Genomic DNA, 14,147 nt, shown 5'->3' on the forward strand with positions numbered 1-14,147 from the left:
GGTGGGGCTGGGGGCTGGGGTCTCTGGCTGCAGGTCCTTGGGGGGTTGGCACACTGATAGGTGGGGGCAGATCCTGGGGCCGTGGCTAAGGGGCCCAAGGCGTCTTGCAGCTGGTGCTGGCCTGCTGGTGGGCAGGGCCAGGACCCATGGGGTGCTGGGGCTGGTGCCCGCTGGACGGCGGGTGGGCTGGGTCCTGACACAGAAGGCTACAGGGCTGTGGTGGTCCTGGGAGGTCCTGGGACTGATGCTTGCCCACTGGTGGGTGAAGCCAGGTCCTGGGGCTAGCGCTGGCCCATTGGTGGGCAGAGCCTGGTCCTGGGGTCTCTGGCTGCAGGGCCCAGCGGTCCCAGAGCTGGTGTGAGCCCACTGGTGGCCAGGGCCGAGGCTCAGGGGGTCCCAGGGCTAGTGCTGGTGCACTGGTGGACGAGGCCAGGTCCTTGGCCCTCTGGTGGACAGGGCCAGGTCCTGGGGCAGCTGTGGGCTCAGTGGATCTTAAGGCAGCAGGCCTGCTGGTGGGTGGGTCTGTGTCCCTACCCACCCAGGAGGTGTCCCAGTACCAGTGCCGGCAGGTTGGTGATCAGGGCCGGGCCCCGGTGTTAATGAGCTGGAGGGAGGATTCCACAGGGGCACCTGCCTGCACCAGTGTCCACGTGGTAGAACGAGCTCCACAGATGCCTGCCGCCTGTGTCTGTGTCCCCAGGGGGAGTCCCAGATGCCTCCTGACCCTCCAAGAGGCTCTCCAAGATCAGCATGTGGGTCTGACCCAGGCTCCTTTCAAATTACTGCTTCTGCCCTGGGTCCCGGAGTGTGTGAGATTTTGTGTGTGCCCTTTAAGAGTGGAGTCTCTGTTTCCCACAGTCCTCTGGCTCTCCCAGAAGTAAACCCCACTGGCCTTAAAGCCAAACGTTCTGGGGGCTCACCTTCCTGGTGCAGGACCCTCGGGCTGTGGAGCCCAATGTGGGGCTCAGACCCTTCACTCCTTGGGGAGAACCTCCGCAATTATAATTATCCTCCCGTTTGTGGGTCACCAGCCCGAGGGTGTGGGTCTTGACTCTACCATGTCTCCAGCCCTCCTACCTGTCTCGCTGTGGTTCCTTCTTTGTATCTTTAGTCGGAGAGGATCTTTTCGGCTGCTCTTCCAGTCTTTCTCATCAATAGTTGCTTTGTTGGGCTTCCGTGGTGGCGCAGTGGTTGAGAATCTGCCTGCCAAGGCAGGGGACACGGGTTCGAGCCCTGGTCTGGGAAGATCCCACATGCCACGGAACAACTAGGCCCGTGAGCCACAACTACTGAGCCTGCGCGTCTGGAGCCTGTGCTCCGCAACAAGAGAGGCCGCGATGGTGAGAGGCCCGTGCACCGCGACGAGGAGTGACCCCCACTTGCCGCAACTGGAGAAAGCCCTCGCACAGAAACGAAGACCCAACACAGCCAAAAGTAGATAAATAAATAAATAACTTTATAAAAAAAAAAAGAAAGAAAAAAAATAGTTGCTTTGTCAATAGTTGTGCGCCCACAGGAGAAAGTGAGCTGCTGTGCTGTCTTGCCCACTCCTCTTAATCCATTTTTCAAAGATCATCTAAATGGACAGATAATCTCAGACAATGTGTGGACAAACCAAAACTCTAAGCATTTTTGGTCATGGCAAATTAAGACCATTGAAAGAATGCACAGTTTTGACCCCCTATGGGTTTCACATTTCAGACGATTCTTAGTGATTTATCACTGTTCATCTCGGAGGCTAAACTGATCATTTACTGGGTTCCTACTATGTGCCAGGCATTGTGGATATAAAGACAAACAAACCTTAAGACAAACAAACCTTAAGAAGAAAGGATTGAGCTCCTTGAGTCCGACAGGGACTTGAGTCCAGGCTGAAGTTGTCAGACTCGGCCAATAAAAATAACACGAGGCTCAGTTAAATTTGAACTCAAGTAAACAAAAGAAAAAAATTTAGTATAAGTATGTCCCAAATATTGCATGGAACATTTATACTTAAAAGTATTCACTGTCTGTCTGAAATTCAAATTTAACTGGGCCCCCTGTGGGGTTTTTTGTTTTTTTGGGTTTTTTTGGAAAGCAACCCTAATCCAGGTTTTTCTTCGGTCTGCAAGAAAAGGGCGTTAGCCCAGAGACCATCTTCAAAGCAAGCAGTAAAAGGAACAACCACAAACTGTTATTTTGTCATTCTGCTTATTTTGTCAACTCTTTATTTGTTTCAGTCAGAAGACAGAAACTGCTTATCCTAACTAACCCTTAATCAGGTAGCCTCATGAGCCATTTGGCCATATAGCACACGGCACTTTTTTTTTTAGAGCAGTTTTAGGTTCACAGCAAAACCGAGAAGGTACAGATTTCCCATATAATACCTTCTGCCCCTTCCCACCAAATCACCTCCCTGTTATCAACAACCCTCACCAAAGTGACACATTTGTTACAAGTGATGAACGTACACAAACACACCATTATCACCCAAGGTCCAAGTTTACGTTACAGATCACTCTTGGTGTTGTACGTTCTATGGATTTGGGCAGATGTATAATGACACGTATCCATCATTATAGCGTCATACGGAACAGTTCTGCCGCCCTGAAAATCCCCTGCGCTCCACCTGTTCAACTCTCCCCACCCCTTCAACCTCTGGCAACCACTGATCCTTTTACTGTCTCCATAGTTCTGCCTTTTCCAGAGTGTCATATAGTGGGAATCATGTAGCACGTAGCCTTTTCCTATTGGCTTCTCTCCCTTAGTAACATGCATTTAAGTTTCTTCCGTGTCTTTTCCTGGCCTCATAACTTGTTTCTTTTTCAGCAACGAATAATACTCCATTGTCTGGATGAACCACAGTTCATGTATCCATTCACCCCTGGAAGGGTATCTTGGTCGCTTCCAAGTTTTGGCAACTATAAATAAAGCTGCTATAAACATTCATGTGCAGGTTTATGCGTGGACATAAGTTTTCAACTCCTTTGTATAAACACCAAGGAGTGTCATAAGTTTTCAACTCCTTTGTATAAACGCCAAGGAGTGTGATTGTCGGATCATACGGTAGAGTATGCTTGATTTTGTCAGAAACCACCAAACTGTCTCCCAAAGTGGCTGCACCATGTTGCATTCCCACCAGCAGTGATGAAGGTTCCCGTTGCTTCACATCCTTGCCAGCATTTGGTGTTGTCAGCGTTCTGGATTTTGGCCATTCTAATAGGCGTGTAGCGGTATCTCATTGTTGTTTCACACTATACTTTTTCATACAACTATTCATGGTATTCGTTTAGGGTAAAAGCTAATCTGTCATTATAACAATAGGGGAAAAAAACTGGCAAGACCATCCTCCACAGAAAACTTCCATCTCTAGGTCCAAGGTATCTGCTCAAATTGCTACTATTTACCTGCTAGTGGGAAGGAACAGGGGAAAGATACAGGGCAACCAGTCTTCATTTTAAGGACAGGACATGGAAGTGACACCCATCACTTTTATTAGCCTGAACCAACTCACATGACCACTCCTAGCCGCATGGCAGGCTGGGAAATTTATCGATAGTTTATAGCCACATACCCTGCTACTATTCTAGGCGACTCCACTGTTAAAAAGAGCAGAGTGGATGGGGAGGGGACAGTTAGAAGTCTCTGTCAGAACGTATCACTTGGTCATCAGGTATTACGTGTGTAATTATTAATCTAATGGCTCTGCTCCTCCACCTAGATTGTAAGCTCCATGAGGGCAAAGATGTCTAACTTGCTTGTCACTCTATTTCCAGGGGCCCAGGATGCTATCCACAAATATTTATTAAATATTAGAAGCGAGGAAAAGATTGAGGAAGAAAAGGAGAATTACCGCCCAAGGTCTTTGCCCTCCAGCGAAGACCCACACCCTGGGGCAGGCGACCCACAAACGGGAGGATAATCGTACCTGTGTGCTTCCTGCCGCAGGCGCTCTGTAGGGCCCTCCCCTGGGGTCTTCTCACTGCCCTCCTCTGACTGTCAAGCTCTGCTCTCGTCCCCTCTCAGCCTGGGCCTGCCTGTCTCTGGGCCCTTCAGGGCAGCCTCTGCTCTCAGCCAGGCAGGCCCCCGAACACGCTCTGTGGTTCTATCTGTCCGTCTGTCCACACGGGCACTTGGCATGGTTCACCTTGGACAGGCCAATGACCAGCTGACACCCCTGCTGCAGGGTCCTCCCCTATAATTACCACATCTGCTTCACATGCACCCACCCACCTCAGGGAAGCCACTGTAACCTCCCCTCCCCTCCCCCAGTATCACACAAGATCCTACTTTTGTCTCGGGCTACTTGAGTGATACAGGCCAGATTCCGTCTCTGGATAAGGGACTGAGCAGCTCTCTACCTCAGGGCAAAGGACCACATCCTCAAATGAATGCTCCTTGCTTCAAACGGACTGACAAGATACCCAAACTGGCACTTCATGTGTTGGCATTCTAGACTGGGTGGAATTATCCAGTTGCCTAGAATAGCTGCAATGATTGAGATCTGAAACAACGTTTGAGCCTTTAAAACACTGTGCAACTCAACACAGACAGTAAACGTTTGGAGACAGACAGTTGTAGGTTCATGTACCACTCAACCTCTTACTAGCTGTGCAACCTAGGGCAAATGACTTAACCTCTCTGAACCTCGATTTCCTATCTGTAAAACATGAACAATAATAGCACCTACCTCATAGGGTTTTGTGAGGATTAAGTAAGCTATATATTGGGCTGGCTAAGAAGTTCGTTCGTGTTTTTCTCAAGATTTTACAGAAAAACCCAAATGAACTTTTTGGCCGACCCAATATTTTATGTAAGTCTGGTTTTTATGTGACTATGAATTTTTCTAATGGCCACAAACTCCTTCCCACTCCTCCTGTGAAGAGGTGAAGGACATGTCTTCTCCCATTGAGTCTGGGCGGACTTGTGGCCACTTCGGCCAATGGAGTGCCATGGAAGTGCTCTCCGTGGCTAGCTCAGGGAAGGCCATCCAGGTTCTGCCTCCCCTCGTGGGAGGCCTGCTCTGGGAGAGGTCGGCTCCCACGCAGGGAGTCTGACTAACCCAGCTCCGCAGGACGGAGAGTCCACACGTAGATGTTCCAGGGAACAACCCGGCGAAGCTCTCAGTGCTCCCAGCGGACGGCCAGCAGTCAGCCACGTAACAGAGCCTGCGTGGACACCTAGCCCAGTCAATCCTGCAGACCACAAGCACCTGACTGCAACCTCCGCAAGAGCCACCCAGCTGAGCCCTTTCCAGATTCCTCACCCACAAGACCATGAGCGAAGTGAAGCAGTTTATACCAGTTTATGCCAGTTTATGAAGTGTTAGGGCAGGTTATTATATAGCAACAGCACCCAGAACAACGAGCAACAGGAAGTGGCAGCAAATATTAGTACTGACGCAGCTTCTAAATCACATAAGCCCTAGAATCGAGCCTCCCGCTTTCCATGGTGTGAATACCCCAGGCTGTCACAGTTCAACCCTTCTGGCTACACTTAGAGCTCCCCCTCTTCAGAGCCTGGTTTCTTTCAGTTCGCTGCTAGGTTTCCTGTCTAACTTCTAGATCAAGACAGTCTGAATAAACTTTAGATAAACACTTAAAATTATTTCCTGGAAGCTCACCAAACCAAACATGTGAATCCTCCCCCGTCTGCACAACTGAAAACAAGTTATATAATTTCTGTTTCCCAGGGTGGAAAGGGCTATGCAAGACACAGAACACTGGGACTGCTGCCTGTGGTCTGGAATCGCATTTTAAATAAATAGACGAAGCAAACTGCACAGAAATGATGAATAATGAAATAGTAGGAGTAGAAATTAAAGAGCAATGGGAACTACAGGAGCTATTTCTGTCTCTCACTGAGAATTCCTAAGGGCTTAGGCTAGGTGTTTATTTCTCAGGGAGCGGGTTATTTTTAACGGCTTTGAATATGACGCCTCCACGACACCCATTACTCCCAAACGCCTGCAACGTACTTCTCAGATCTAACCATCACTGCAGGGTCGAGGCTCACATTGAATGTGCGTGTTTTTCCTTCAGCTATTTTAAATGTTCCATCAGCTTTCTCAGTTATTTATGGAATTCCTTCTCTGATGAGGAAGTTATTTTCTGTAGAAACTGGAATTATTTTACATTCCACCTTTTTGCTCCTTTCTGCTTTCTTCACTGCCAACACTTTCCAGTCCATCCATTTAGCACGGTGTCATCTGGGATGGCATTAGAATCTTCCTGAAGATGGATAATAAATAGAGGTCAAATTTGAACCGTGTGAACATCATATCCGTGGCCATGCCTTCTCCTCCTACTCCATGCCCTCAGGATATCTCGTGGCGTGTTTAAGAAACATTTTGCAGACGTGTAAGTCTTTTTAAAACACGCAGGATTCTGAGATCGTTGTGGCAATCACTATTCTTTTAAAATGCACGCGAATATTTGGAAAGTTAAAATTAGACAGTTGGTGCTGTGGTGTCCTGGTGCCCACACTTGACTGATTACCAGAACCACAGAGTGATTTTGTAAAAGTGCAGACTCCTGGATTCTGCCTCAGAAAAATGGAAAAAGAGACTCTGGGAAAGGGGTTCGAGAATTCATGTGTACCCTAAAATCTTCCCAGTGATTCGATGGCCAGCCAGCTTCGAAAGCCTCACCCACCTGCACCCACACCCTGCATAAAACATCAAGAGGAAGGAGCTGTAAGCAAGCAGACAGCAAGTGAGTCACAGGACTGCGGTTCACCCAGAAAGCTCCCCGGCCTGGACAGGACCAAATAGAGCCTCCTCCTTCCACCTGTGCAACTAACAAACAAACATCTTTCAAGGATCTAGAAAGAATGAATTATAAGACAGCAGGGAACAGAGGAACATGACTTATTCTCTGCCACCAAGAAACTCAGAATCTACTTATTCATTCATTCATTCACCAAGTATTTACTGAGCACCTGCTCTGTGCTGGGTACTGTTCCAGACACTGGTGAAACAATACCTAACAGACATGGTTCCCGTCCTCCCGGGATATGGTATTTAGCACGGGCTACTTTCCTTCTGTAGGAAGGTAAACAGGTAACACATGAGTTTGACTTTGACAACTGCATTAGGCAGTTCATTCGGCAGAAGCAAGACAGCACCTGTACGAGCCTGACAGCGAGTGTCTCCTTAAATTCTGCAGCCCAGACACTCACTTGCCTTTGCCCTGGTCCCAGTCGTGAGGTTCAGAGGTGTCCCAGGTGGGATCCCAGCATGTGCAAAGGCAAGAAGATGCTGAAGATTATTCAGAAAATGATGAAGAATCTAGCGCGGCTTGAGTACAGAACGCACAGGGTAGCGGAGTGGATGGAGAGTCTGCTGTGGCTGAGGGGAGGGTCCAACTGCAGCCTACGGACAGTTGTGAAATTCTTTTCACGTCGGATGTTTCTTCTCTGTCTGTATGACAATCAGATTATCCATTTGATTTTTTAGAAAGATCGCTCTGACAGCAGTTTAAAAATGAGAGAGAGGGGGAAATCCTTGGACCATGAAACAAAGCAGCTACTGCAGCAGTGCCAGAAAAAGGTAATAAATGTTTGAATTGAAGCAACGGCCTAAATGGAAAGAAAGCCTTGGTGCTCAAAGCTACAGGGATGCAGACAAGAGAGGAAAATTCTAGGGCCACCCAAGTAAAGAGTCTAACTATACCCTTCAGTGGAAACACACAAAGAGAATAACATAAACTTGCCTGTTTCATCCTTAGCACTGACTAAAATTTTTTAGTTTTTTTAAAAAAATTCACTACCACAAACCAGCTCTCACATAGGTTTGTGGTCCAAATACACACTAATTATGTGATAAACACACACACACTCACACACACACCTCAAGTACAGAATTTCATTTAAAGTTAGCCCTGGTGGGACTTCTCTGGTGGCGCAGTGGTTAAGAGTCCACTTGTCAATGCAGGGGACACGGGTTCGAGCCCTGGTCCAGGAAGATCCCACATGCCGGGGAGCAACTAATCCCGTGCACCACAACTACTGAGCCTGTGCTCTAGAGCCCGCGAGCCACAACTACTGAGCCCACGTGCTGCAACTACTGAAGCCTGCACGCCTAGAGCCCCTGCTCCACAACAAGAGAATCCACCCCAATGAGAAGCCTGCGCACCACAACAAAGAGTAGCCCCCGCTCGCCGCAACTAGAGAAAGCTCGCGCACAGCAACAAAGACCCAATGCAGCCAAAATAAATAAATAAAAATTAATTAATTAAAAAGTAAATAAATAAAAAAATAAAGTCAGCCCTGGGGTAGCAATACGCCCAGGTAAATGGCAGAAGCAAACACAAACCCTCACTGGAGTAACACCATCATCCCAGGCCTCAAAAAATTCTCATAGATTAAGTTCCAAGGAAAACAAACAGCTCACGGTATAAAAGTACTAAACACGGAGAAACAACACACCGCAAGTGAGAGCCAAGAAAAACAACAAACCATACAGTCAATCCCACAAAGACTTCAGATACTGGAACCCTACAATACAAAATGAAAAATAACAATATTTTACATGTTTAAGGAAAATGACGACTTTGAAAATAGGCACCAGGATGCACCTCACAGAGACAAAGAGAGAGAAATATAAAATAGAGGTCTGAAGGCACAGAGAATACAAAAGGGTCCAACTTATGTCCACTTGGAGTTTCAGGTGGAAATAATAGAGGCATTGAGTGGAAGCACTATTCAGGGAAACCATGAAGGGAATTTACAGAATTGGTGAAAGACAGCAATCGTCACATCAAGGGGTTTTTTAGAAATTCTCACTGAGACAAAGCAGTGAAGCTTCCGAACACCAAAGAAAAAGAGAAGATCATAAAAAGGGAGAAAAAAATATCATCCACTTAGGAATGGCAAATATAGTTGAACTCAGAGAAGCAAAAATGAAAGCTGAAAGACAGTGAAACAATATTTAATGTACATAAAGAAAATAAATGTCAGCCTAGATTTTTATACCCAAAGAAACTTCTTTCAAGAACAAGGAAGAATTAAAGTCAGTTTCTTGAAAGAATTTAGGTCAAAAACTGAAGGAGTTTACCACCAATAGTCCTTTGGTAAAGAAAATTCTAAAGGATGTACTTCAGGCCTAAGGAAACATATCCCTGATCAAAGATCTGAGACTCAAGAAAGACGGTGGTCAAAGATGTTAGTAGGGGCTTCCCTGGTGGCGCAGTGGTTGAGAGTCTGCCTGCTAATGCAGGGGACACGGGTTCGAGCCCTCGTCTGGGAAGATCCCACATGCCGCGGAGCAACTAGGCCCATAAGCCACAACTACTGAGCCTGCGCGTCTGGAGCCTGTGCTCCGCAACAAGAGAGGCCGTGATAGTGAGAGGCCCGCGCACCGCGATGAAGAGTGGCCCCCGCTTGCCGCAACTAGAGAAAGCCCTCACACAGAAACAAAGACCCAACACAGCCAAAAATAAATAAATAAATAAATAAATAAAGTATACCCAGATTTAAAAAAAAGAAAAAGATGTTAGTAAACATGTGAGGAAATCTAAACAAATATGAACTGTTTAAAACAATAATAATAATGGATAATGAGAGAGAAGGCAGGACAGAACTAGAATGCTGAAAAAGAATAACACATAAACTGAGAGAGGATGATGAGAATTATAATATTCTATGATCAATGTATTGTCAGGAAAAAGGCAAAAATATATACAAACTTTAGACTTTGTTAAATAGGCATGTTAAAATATAAACGGTTACCACCAAAATAATATACATAAAACATAAAACTTCTAAACAGAGGAGAAAAATGGAATGAGATAAAAGGGAACATATATCTTATACATATGTATACATAATATAAAGGTAATGATATATGATTTTTCCACTTTGTTCTATATCCATATAGATCTCTCTATATAAACTGGGAGATTGGGATTGACATATACACACTACTATCTATAAAGTAGATAAATAGATAGATAATAATAAGGACCTACTGTACAGCACAGGGAACTCTACTCAATACTCTGTAATGACCTATATGGGAAAAGAATCTAAAAAAGAGTGGATATATGTATATGTATAACTGATTCACTTTGCTGTACACCTGAAACTAACACAACATTGCAAATCAACTATGCTCTAAAAAATAATAATAAAATAAAATAAGGATATATAAAGAGACAGAATCAACAAAGCTAAAAATCAGTCCTTTGGAAAGATACTAAAATAGACAAATGTCTGTCAACCCTAGCCAAGAAAAAAGCAGGCACTGATAAAAAAGCACCACAGATAAATCATGTCAAGAATGAAACAGAACAGGTGTTGGCCTTGTTCTCCACCTTTCTGTTTTTCTGTTTGCAGACGCCGCCCTGCTCTCATCAGCCTCCAGCCCACAGTCTCCTTGAGACCTCACACCATGCCTTCAATTAAGTTGCAGAGTTCTAATGGAGAGATATTCGCAAGCTGATGTGGAAATTGCCAAACAGTCTGTGACTATCAAGACCATGTTGGAAGATCTGGGAATGGATGATGAAGGAGATGATGGCCCAGTCCCTTTGCCAAGTGTTAATGCAGCAATATTAAACAGGTCATTCAGTGGTGCACCCACCACAAGATGAACCTCCTCCTCCTGACGATGGTGAGGACAAAGAAAAGCGAACAGATGACATCCCTGCTTGGGATCAAGAATCCCTGAAAGTTGACCAAGGAGCACTTTTTGAGCTGATCCTGGCTGCAAACTACTTAGACATTAAAGGTTTGCTTGATGTTATCTGCAAGACGGTTGCCATTATGATCAAGAGGAAAACTCCTGAGGAGATTCGAAAGACATTCAATATCAAAAATGATTTTAAGGAAGAAGAGGAAGCCCAGGTACCCAAAGAGAACCAGTGGTGTGAGGAGAAGTGAAATTTTGTGCCTGACGCTGTAACACTGTAAGAATTGTTCCAAAGACTAGTTGCAATGCTCTGTTTATAATTGTTAATATTAGAAAAACAGTCCACAAATGCAGCAGCAAAGCAGTTGTATTAGCAGAATGTTGTCCTCATTGCATGTGTAGTTTCAGTACAGATTCCAAACCTATGGCTGAGTTTCTTCTAGTATGATCAAAAGTTTATTTTTTCTTTGCTCTGAATAAAACTGAACTGTTGATTCTCTATAGAAAGTGGCATTTTGGGCTTTCCCTCTTTTTGTAAAGCAATTTCTGCCTAGTTTATTGTCCAGTTAACTTTAGTGACTTTTGAAAGTTGACATTGTAAATAAGACAACTTGCAAAAAAATTAAAAACAAAGGTTATGCCAGTCTCTAAAAATGAGTGTGGAGAATTCCCTCTTTTTCTTCTTTCTGGAAGATTTTGTGTAAAATTTCAAGGATCTATTCCTTGAAATGTAAAAGAATTTGTCAAAAAAGTTTGGGGGGCCTGATATTTCTTCACAAGAAGTTCTTTAAAAGAAAAAAAAAAAGGTTTATAGGGGTTTTAGTTCTTGTTGGATTAATTTTGGTAAGTTTTATTTTAGTCATGTAATCATTTCAAATTTCAAATTTATTGGCATAAAATTATTTATAATACATATGAAGGTCCTGAGCACACCTCCTCCCGTGGACACACCAAAACCACAGCTACATGTAGAACAAGTCTCCCCGAGAACGACCGGAAGATTAGCAGGACAGCCCTTATAGGGATATTAAGCATAAACCATATTGAGACAGGAAGGAGGGGCAGAGACATAATCTAGTCAGGACCCACACCCCCAGAGCAGCAACCCACAAACAGGAGGGGATATCACAAGCTCAGAGGTCCCCCCTAAGGATGAGGGGTTTGGGCTCCACACTGGGCACCCCAGGCCCAGGGTCCAGCACAGGGAAGACGAACCCCCATAACTGGCTTTGAAAACCAGCAGGGTTTACATCCAGGAGAGCCTGAGGGCTGTAGGAAACCGAGACTCCACTCTTAAAGCGGTTAAAAGGGTCACACACAAGCTCATCGGCACAAAGCAGCAGATTAAAAAGAGCCTGGAGCTTTAGCCATCCTGCCAAGACTGCCTCAGAAGCCCCCAACCCATGCCCAGATCAAGCTCCAGCCCTCCTGACAAGGCAGCAGCACCCCCCGCCTGCCTTGGGAAAAACCCCAGCACACACCCAGCTCCAGATCCAGCCCTCCCACCAAAGCTGCAGGCGCACACAGTCTGCATAGGGACGTGCCTACTCAAGGCCATGCCTTCAAGACCAGGAGAGGTAACTGTTTCACCTACCTTATAGAAACAAACAGAGAAAACCAGGCAAAACGAGATGACAAAGTAATTTGTTCCAGAAGTAGAGTCACAGATGTAGAAAACAAACATGGTTACCAAGGGATGGGGGGGGTGGGAGGGATAAACTGCAAGACTGGGATTGACATATACACACTACTATATATAAAATAGATAACTAATAAGGACCTACTGTATAGCACAGGGAACTCTACTCAACACTCTGTAATGGCCTATATGGGAAAAGAATCTAAAAAAAGTGGACATATGTATAACTGATTCACTTTGCTGTACACCTGAAACTAATACAACGTTGTAAATCAACTATACTACAATAAAAATTTTTTTAAAAAAAAGTAATTTGTTCCAAATGAAAGAACAAAATAAAACCCCAGGAGAAAATCCTAATGAAATGGTTGTAAATAATTTACCTGATAAAGAGTTCAAAGCAACAGTAATAAAAATGCTCACCAAACCCAGCAGAAGAATACAGCAACACAGTGAAAACTTCAACGAAGTGTTAGAAAATATTAAAAAGAACCAATCAGAGCTGAAAAATACAACAACTGAAATGAAAAATACACTCTGAATAGCCAAGGCAATCTTGAGAAAGGAGAGAGCTGGAGGTATCATGCCCCCTGACTTCAGACTATACTACAAAGCTACAGTAATCAAAACAGTACAGTACTGGCACAAACACAGACACATAGATCAATGGAATGGAACAGAGAGCCCAGAAATAAACCCACGTTTATTTGGTCAATGAATCTACGACAAAGGAGACAAGAATATACAATGGGGGAAAGACAGCCTCTTCAATAAATGGTGTTGGGAAAACTGGACAGCTACATGTAAAAGAATGAAACTGGACTACCTGCCGACACCACATACAAAAATAAACTCAAAAGCAATTAAAGACTTAAATGTAAGAGCTGAAACAATAAAACTTTTAGATGAAAACATAGGCAGCATGCTCTTTTATTCAGTTTAAGCAATATTTTTTTGGATCTGTCTCCTCAGGCAAGGGAAACAAAAGCAAAAATAAACAAATGGGACTACATCAAACTAAAAAGCTTTTGTATAGCACAGGAAACTATCAACAAAATGAAAAGGCAACCTACTGAATGGGTGAAAATATTTGCAAAATATATATTCAATAAGGGGTTAATATCCAAAATACACAAGAACCCAGACAACTCAACAACAAAAAAACAACAACTCGGGGCTTCCCTGGTGGCGCAGTGGTTAAGAATACGCCTGTCAATGCAGGGGACATGAGTTAGAGCCCTGGTCCAGGAAGATCCCACATGCCACAGAGCAACTAAGCCTGTGCGCCACAACTACTGAGCCTGCGCTCTAGAGCCCGTGAGCCACAACTACTGCGCCCACGTGCCAAGAGCCTGTGCTCCGCAACAAGAGAAGCCACCTCAATGAGAAGCCCACGCACCATGACAAAGAGTAGCCCCTGCTCTCTGCAACTAGAGAAATCCCACGCACAGCAACGAAGACCCAACGCAGCCAAAAATAAATAAATAAATTTATTTTTAGAAAGGGGGGGCTTCCCTGGTGGTGCAGTGGTTAAGAATCCACCTGCCAATGCAGGGGACGCAGGTTCGAGCCCTGGTGCAGGAAGATCCCACATGCCACGGAGCAACTAAGCCCGTGCAGCACAACTATTGAGCCTGAGCTCTACAGCCCATGAGCCACAACTACTGAGCCCACATGCCACAACTACTGAAGCCCACGTGCCTAGAGCCCGCTCTCCACAATGAAGAGTAGCCCGCACTCCCCACTGCTAGAGAAAGCCCGCACACAGCAACAAGACCCAGTGCAGCCAAAAATAAATTAAATAAATAAATTTTTTTTAAAAACTCGATTAAAAAATGGGCAGAGGATCTGAATAGCCATTTTTCCAAAGAAGGCATACGAATGGCCAACAGGCACATG

The 14,147-nt window shown here is 45.0% G+C and overlaps 1 pseudogene across 1 annotated transcript; it reads left to right on the top strand.

Annotated features, from left to right (window-relative positions):
- Positions 1–2,310: 2,310 nt before the first annotated feature.
- Positions 2,311–12,978, top strand: LOC309660300 (S-phase kinase-associated protein 1 pseudogene; annotated as a pseudogene). Its single transcript has one exon. The product of its transcript is annotated as an S-phase kinase-associated protein 1 pseudogene (transcript).
- Positions 12,979–14,147: the final 1,169 nt, after the last annotated feature.

The sequence above is a fragment of the Balaenoptera physalus genome (genome assembly GCF_965194825.1).
Source record: "Balaenoptera physalus genome assembly, chromosome: 4".
Lineage (NCBI taxonomy): Eukaryota > Metazoa > Chordata > Mammalia > Artiodactyla > Balaenopteridae > Balaenoptera > Balaenoptera physalus.